The sequence below is a fragment of the Oncorhynchus mykiss genome, chromosome 6, assembly GCF_013265735.2.
Source record: "Oncorhynchus mykiss isolate Arlee chromosome 6, USDA_OmykA_1.1, whole genome shotgun sequence".
Classification (NCBI taxonomy): domain Eukaryota; kingdom Metazoa; phylum Chordata; class Actinopteri; order Salmoniformes; family Salmonidae; genus Oncorhynchus; species Oncorhynchus mykiss.
In genome coordinates, this window is record NC_048570.1 from 85,957,376 (window position 1) to 85,965,848 (window position 8,473).

The following is an 8,473-nucleotide window of genomic DNA, read 5'->3' on the forward strand; positions in this document are numbered from 1 at the left end:
AGGGAGTTAAACTGTGCCTCTCTGGAGCTGCTAGTGGTAGAGGAGGGGAGGTGTGATTTTGGACTAACAGAAGAACTCATCTCTGACCCAGCTAACTCAACAGATTACAGTGAATAGCTGAAATCCAGCATCCAAGAGGTAGAGGCCATTCATTTTAAATCCGTTGTATTGTCCTGGAATTGACGTCTTCTGCCACTGTAGATCTGAGATGCCTACTTTTAGAATCTCTACGTGTATAATTGACTGGCCCACAATGCAGGGCGTGCTGTATGTATCATCCCTGACAGACATGGACAATGGGGGTCAAGAAGGATCAAAGAAGCTCAACATCTACAAAGGAATACAAAAAAGTGTAATTCGTTTCAGGTTTACCTTTTCTCACTGTTGTGGTAAAACAAAAGCCTTTCTTGGTGATTCATATTTCATTGGGCCAACAAGGCAATTGGACAAATGTTGACATTTCCCATTTAGCCATCCAATATTTATAAGCACTTAGTAAGGCAAAGCTCACAACTGAATAGTTAGTGTATACACTCTACACTACTATTCTATTGATGTGGGGAGGAAGAGAGATGTTTGGCATTTTTTGGGAATGCTTTGCAATCTGTGTGACAAGTTTTCAGGGTCAACTGCAAATAACACAAAATATCTTTCAATATCAAACCTGTAACATGTGCAGTCCACAACGTGCGCTCCATCAGCCGCTGAAAATAGGACTGCATACAGTGGAGTCGGAAAGTACTCAGAACCCTTCACTTTTACCACATTTTGTTACGTTACAGCCTTATTCAAAAAAGTTGATTAAATTGTTGTATTTCCTCCTCAAGAACAGGTTTTTAGAAATGTTTGCAAATGTATTAAAAATGTTAACATCACATTTATGTACGTTTTCAGACCATTTACTCAGTACTTTGTTGAAGCACCTTTTTGGCAGCGATTACAGACTCAGGTATTCTTGGCTATGACGCTACAAGCTTGGCACATCTGTATTTGAGGAGTTTCTCCCATTCTTCTCTGTAGATCCTCTCAAGCTCTGTCAGGTTGGATGGGAAGCATCGCTGCACAGATATTTTCAGGTCTCTTGAGAGATGTCTGATCGGGTTCAAGTCCGGGCTCTGGCTGGGCCACTCAAGGACATTCAGAGATTTGTCCCAAAGCCACTCCTGCTGTATATTATGGGCTGTTGTCCTGTTGGAAGGTGAACCTTCAACCCAGTCTGAAGTCCTGAGCGCTCTGGAGCAGGTTTTCATCAAGGATCTCTCTGTACTTTGCTCCATTCATCTTTCCCTCGATCCTGACTAGTCTCCCAGTCCCTGCCACTGAAAAACATCCCCACAGCATGATGCTACAGCACTGTCAAGTGTGGGACCTTATATAGACAGATGTGTGCCTTTCCAAATCCCATTTAATCAATTGAATTTACCACAGGTGGACTCCAATCAAGTTGTAGAAACATCTCAAGGATGATCAATGGAAACAGGATGCACCTGAGCTCAGTTTTGAGTCTCACAGCAAAAGGTCTGAATACTTATGTAAATAAGGTATATGTATATGGAGATATTAGTTTTTTTATTTGAAATTATTTAGCAAAAAAATGTTTTAAACCTGTTTGCTTTGTCATAATGGGGTATTGTGTGTAGATTGATGAGTTATGTTTTTATTTTTTATCCGTTTAAGAATAAGGCTGTAAACGTAACAAAATGTGGAAAACGTCAAGGGGTCTGAATACTTTCCGAATGCACTATGTGTTCTGCAGTACAAATGCACCTATTTAACATACTGCAGCCAAATGTATTATTAAACACATTTTCCTCAACAACAATGATTTGGTTTGTCGAGAGGTGAACTAGGACTGTATGTAACTCAACTGTCAGTCAAGCAGGATCTTTATGACACCAGTGTAAAGACTGTCTTACTGGGCTGGCTCCTCCACAAGGCCTTCTTCAGCAGTGGTTCAGAGCCCACTGTGTATCCTGCTTAGACAGCCCTGTCCTAAGGACATGACAGCGTTCTCATACACCTAGTAAAGCAGCTCAGCTGGTCACTCTCCAGAAGAGAGAGGGCCTCTCCTCCTCACAGTTCCCCAGGGGCTGTGAGGGCCAGACGGCTGCCCGTCCCTGTCCAGCTGCCTCATCTGTCTGGCGGGGATGTAGGGTCAGGAACTGGCTTTCTGTGACACTGAATTCTCTGCTTGAGTGTGATCGTGCCTCCTGGGAGGGCCGCTCGTGTGTTTGTGTGCGTGACATCATTTGCATATGTGTGTGTATACATGTTTTATTTACAGTAGCGGAGAGGGTTTGGCTTGAAGCACATCTATTTTTCCTATTTTAACTTCATCTGCTGTGTGTCAACACAGTGCCAGTGTCCAAGTGAAATGCTGACACAGGGAGTCTGTTTATATTTTTATAACCTAGTGCCCCATAGAGGGAGCTCACTGTCCTTCTGCTGCTTGAGGACTAGAGGGAGAATAGCACTGTGTTCTGCTGCACAAGCAATGGTGGATACTGTAACCTTGGGGATTAGCTCCCACAGATGGTGGATACTGTAACCTTGGGGATTAGCTCCCACAGATGGTGGATACTGTTAACTTGGGGATTATCTCCCACAGATTGTGGATACTGTAACCTTGGGGATTAGCTCCCACAGATGGTGGATACTGTAACCTTGGGGATTAGCTCCCACAGATGGTGGAAACTGTTAATTTGGGGATTAGCTCCCACAGATGGTGGATACTGTAACCTTGGGGATTAGCTCCCACAGATGGTGGATACTGTTAACTTGGGGATTAGGTCCCACAGATGGTGGATACTGTAACCTTGGGGATTAGCTCCCACAGATGGTGGATACTGTAACCATGGGGATTAGCTCCCACAGATGGTGGAAACTGTAACCTTGGGGATTAGCTCCCACAGATGGTGGATACTGTAACCTTGGGGATTAGCTCCCACAGATGGTGGATACTGTAACCTTGGGGATTAGCTCCCACAGATGGTGGATACTGTAACCTTGGGGATTAGCTCCCACAGATGGTGGATACTGTAACCTTGGGGATTAGCTCCCACAGATGGTGGAAACTGTTAACTTGGGGATTAGCTCCCACAGATGGTGGATACTGTAACCTTGGGGATTAGCTCCCACAGATGGTGGAAACTGTAACCTTGGGGATTAGCTCCCACAGATGGTGGATACTGTTAACATGGGGATTAGCTCCCACAGATGGTGGAAACTGTAACCTTGGGGATTAGCTCCCACAGATGGTGGATACTGTTAACATGGAGATTATCTCCCACAGATGGTGGATACTGTTAACTTGGGGATTAGGTCCCACAGATGGTGGATACTGTAACCTTGGGGATTAGCTCCCACAGATGGTGGGTACTGTAACCTTGGGGATTAGCTCCCACAGATGGTGGATACTGTAACCTTGGGGATTAGCTCCCACAGATGGTGGATACTGTAACCTTGGGGATTAGCTCCCACAGATGGTGGATACTGTAACCTTGGGGATTAGCTCCCACAGATGGTGGAAACTGTTAACTTGGGGATTAGCTCCCACAGATGGTGGATACTGTAACCTTGGGGATTAGCTCCCACAGATGGTGGATACTGTAACCTTGGGGATTAGCTCCCACAGATGGTGGATACTGTAACCTTGGGGATTAGCTCCCACAGATGGTGGATACTGTAACCTTGGGGATTAGCTCCCACAGATGGTGGAAACTGTAACCTTGGGGATTAGCTCCCACAGATGGTGGATACTGTAACCTTGGGGATTAGCTCCCACAGATGGTGGAAACTGTTAACTTGGGGATTAGCTCCCACAGATGGTGGATACTGTAACCTTGGGGATTAGCTCCCACAGATGGTGGATACTGTTAACTTGGGGATTATCTCCCACAGATGGTGGATACTGTTAACATGGGGATTAGCTCCCACAGATGGTGGAAACTGTTAACTTGGGGATTAGCTCCCACAGATGGTGGAAACTGTTAACTTGGGGATTATCTCCCACAGATGGTGGAAACTGTTAACTTGGGGATTATCTCCCACAGATGGTGGGTACTGTTAATTTGGGGATTATCTCCCACAGATGGTGGATACTGTTAATTTGGGGATTAGCTCCCACAGATGGTGGGTACTGTTAACATGGGGATTAGCTCCCACAGATGGTGGGTACTGTTAACTTGGGGATTATCTCCCACAGATGGTGGATACTGTTAACTTGGGGATTAGCTCCCACAGATGGTGGAAACTGTAACCTTGGGGATTAGCTCCCACAGATGGTGGATACTGTTAACTTGGGGATTAGCTCCCACAGATGGTGGATACTATTAACTTGGGGATTAGCTCCCACAGATGGTGGATACTGTTAATTTGGGGATTAGCTCCCACAGATACATGATGAGCATATAACTAGGCATATAACACTTCATTTACTACTAGGAGATCATTCCTGTCTACCTTCAATAGTTTAAATTGAATTCCACCACGTGAAATACAGACGTGCAATTCCATATGAACTGTAAAGTGATAACCACAATTGATCTCTATTTAATGGCAGTTCTACTGACCCCAAAGTCACCCTTGGAGATGCACACTTTATTTAATGAAGTTGAATTCCAGCAATGACACCCACCCACACAGCTGTACAACCTCACATAATCACTGAAGAGATGACGGGGAAGAGATGTACCTCACATAATCATTGAAGAGATGAAAGAGAGAGGTCCAGAGGAGAGAGGTCCAGAGAGAGGTCCAGAGAGAGAGAGGTCCAGAGAGAGAGAGGTCCAGAGAGAGAGAGGTCCAGAGAGAGGTCCAGAGAGAGAGAGAGATCCAGAGAGAGAGGGGTCCAGAGAGAGAGAGTTCCGGAGAGAGAGAGGTCCAGAGAAAGAGAGAGGTCCAGGGAGAGAGAGAGGTCCAGAGAGAGAGAGGTCCAGAGAGAGAGATCCAGAGAGAGAGAGAGGTCCAGAGAGAGAGAGAGAGGTCCAGAGAGAGAGAGGTCCAGAGAGAGAGAGGTCCAGAGAGAGAGAGGTCCAGAGAGAGAGGTCCAGAGGAGAGAGGTCCAGAGAGAGAGGTCCAGAGAGAGGTCCAGAGAGAGGTCCAGAGAGAGAGGTCCAGAGAGAGAGGTCCAGAGAGAGAGGTCCAGAGAGAGAGGTCCAGAGAGAGAGGTCCGGAGAGAGGTCCAGAGAGAGAGAGGTCCAGCGAGAGAGAGGTTGAGAGAGAGGTCCAGAGAGAGAGAGGTCCACAGAGAGAGAGGTCCAGAGAGAGAGGTCCAGAGAGAGAGGTCCAGAGAGAGAGAGGTACAGAGAGAGAGAGAGGTCCAGAGAGAGGTCCAGAGAGAGAGGTCCAGAGAGAGAGGTCCAGAGAGAGAGGTCCAGAGAGAGAGAGGTCCAGAGAGAGAGAGGTCCAGAGAGAGAGATCCAGAGAGAGAGAGAGGTCCAGAGAGAGAGAGAGGTCCAGAGAGAGAGAGAGGTCCAGAGAGAGAGAGATGTCCAGAGAGAGAGAGAGGTCCAGAGAGAGAGAGAGGTCCAGAGAGAGAGGTCCGGAGAGAGGTCCAGAGAGAGAGGTCCAGAGAGGAGAGGTCCAGAGAGAGAGAGGTTGAGAGAGAGAGAGGTTGAGAGAGAGATCCAGAGAGAGAGGTTCAGAGAGAGAGAGGTCCAGAGAGAGAGGTCCAGAGAGAGGTCCGGAGAGAGGTCCAGAGAGAGAGAGGTCCAGAGAGAGAGAGGTCCAGAGAGAGAGGTCCAGAGAGAGAGAGGTCCAGAGAGAGAGAGGTCCAGAGAGAGAGGTCCAGAGAGAGAGGTCCAGAGAGAGAGAGGTCCAGAGAGAGAGGTCGAGAGAGAGGTCCAGAGAGAGAGAGGTCCAGAGAGAGAGAGGTCCAGAGAGAGAGGTCCAGAGAGAGAGAGAGGTCCAGAGAGAGAGAGAGAGATCCAGAGAGAGAGAGAGATCCAGAGAGAGAGAGAGATCCAGAGAGAGAGATCCAGAGAGAGAGAAAGGTCCAGAGAGAGAGGTCCAGAGAGAGAGGTCCAGAGAGAGAGCCAGAGAAATCTCCAGGAACAGGGTTGGAGAGCCCTGAGACATAATATATCGCTCTCTCAAACAAATAGAACCAGGAGGGAGGTCAATAGTACAATCTGTTTCAAATAGCTATCAGACATTGCTCTTTGTGTAAATAGTCTTATTTACCCTGTGGCCATATCAGATCCTATAGCAACACAGGGGACAACTGCTCCAGTCAGTCTACACATCCTTTCTCCCTCTTTATCTCTTTCCTTCTCTCTATCCCACCCCTCATCTCTGTTACCCCTCCTCTTTCTCATCCCTATCTTCTCCTTCCCCTACTCTCCTTTAGCTGATGAGGGAATCACTCCTTTCATTAACGAATCCTTTCAGGTTCTTCTTTTAATCACTCTTCTGTTAGAGCTTCTTAATTAAGACTTCACAGTCCTGTTTGAACACAGCAGATTTCAGCTCTGTGTGTGCGTGTGCATGCCTGTGTGTGTGTGTGTGTGCGTGCGTGTTCCCGCCTGTGTCGAGGGGCGAACATCAGAACAGAGGAGTTACACTTCTGTTGTCAGTTTGAAGTTGCTCACACACACACACACACACACACACACACATACACACACACACACACACACACTCAGGCAGCCCCAGAGATCCATACCAGACAGATGGTATTGGTGTGCTCAGGGATGGGTGGGATGTCTGTTTGTTGTGATCAGACACACACAAGGTTGTCTTCTCACAGCCCACTGATCAAAGCAGCAGCACAACACAAACACTATCTTAATCAAGCACAGATAAAGTTGGGAAATGTAATGAAAAGCTGAAATGCTGAAACACAAGGAAAAGCATTCCAAATACTTTTGTAAATATGGTGTATGTGGACACCCCTTCAAATTAGTGGATTCGGCTATTTCATGACGCTGACAGGTGTACGAAGAGCTCAGTGACTTTCATTTTGGCACCGTCACAGGATACCACTTTTCCAACAAGTCAGTTTGTAAAACGTCTGCCCTGCTAGAGCTGCCCTGGTCAACTGTAAATGCTGTTATTGTGAAGTGGAAACATCTAGGAGCAACAACGGCTCAGCCGTGAAGTGGTAGGCCACATAAGCTCACAGAACCGCTGAGTGCTTAACAGCATAGCGCGCAAAAACCGCCTGTCCTCAGTTGCAACACTGACTACCGAGTTCCAAACTGCCTCTGGAAGCAACATCAGCACAATAACTGTTCGTTGGGATCTTCCTGAAATGGGTTTCCATGGCTGAGCAGCGGCACACAAGCCCAAGATCACCATGTGCAATGCCAAGCGTCGGCTGGAGGGGTGTAAAGCTCGCCACCATTGGACTCTGGAGCAGTGGAAACGTGTTCTCTGGAGTGATGAATCACGCTTCGCCCTCTGGCAGTCTGACGGACTAATCTGGGTTTGTCAGATGCCAAGAGAACGCTATCTGTCCGAATGCATAGTGCCAACTGTAAAGTTTGGTGGAGGAGGAATAGTGGTCTGGGGCTGTTTTTATGGTTCGGGTGGTGAAGGGAAATCTTAACACTACAGTATACAGTGACATTCTAGACGATTCTGTGCTTCCAACTTTGTGGCAACAGCTTGGGGAAGGCCCTTTCCTGTTTCAGCATGACAATGCCCTTGTGCACAAAGCGAGATATAGGTGTGGAAGAAATTGACTGGCCTGCACAGATCCCCGACCTCAACCCCATCGAACACTTTTGTGATGAATTGGAACGGCGACTGCGAGCCAGGCCTAACTGCCTAACATCAGTGCCAGACCTCACTAATGCTCTTGTGGCTGAATGGAAGCAAGTCCCCGCAGCAATGTTCCAACATCTAGTGGAAAGCCTTCCCAGAAGAGTGGAGGCTGTTATAGCAGCAAAGGGGGGGAACCAACTCCAATATTAATGTCCATGATTTTGGAATGAGATGTTCGAGGAGCAGGTGTCCTCTTACTGTTGGGTCATGTAGTATAGTTTTAACATAGAATAGATTCATTCTATTTATATGCATTTTAATAACTACATGATGCAAACTTCTTCTGTCTGTTGTTGTTTCAATAGGACGTCGGCAAAGTGAGCCACAAAGTGAGCCTGATGAGAGCGTCTATATAGCAGCTATGCGAAACTCTGGTCCTCAGGGGCCTGACTGGTGTCACACTTTTGCCCCAGCCCCTTCTAACACACCTGACTTCAATAATCAACTAATCAAGATCTTCAGTTTAGAATGTAATTAGTTTAATCAGCTGTGTGACATCACTCCGGCACTCGAGGACTGGAGTTGCCCATCCCTGGTCTACAGTAGTTGGACATATAACATGGAGAGACAATAGGTGCTAATCATTTCCCTAACGCAATATCTAATGCAGAAGCTTTTCCTCTGTAGTAGTCTTCCATCCAGCATGGTACATGTTCCTGTCACAGCTGGTGTTTCCCCCCTAAAGGCAGTCAACACTATTTGTACT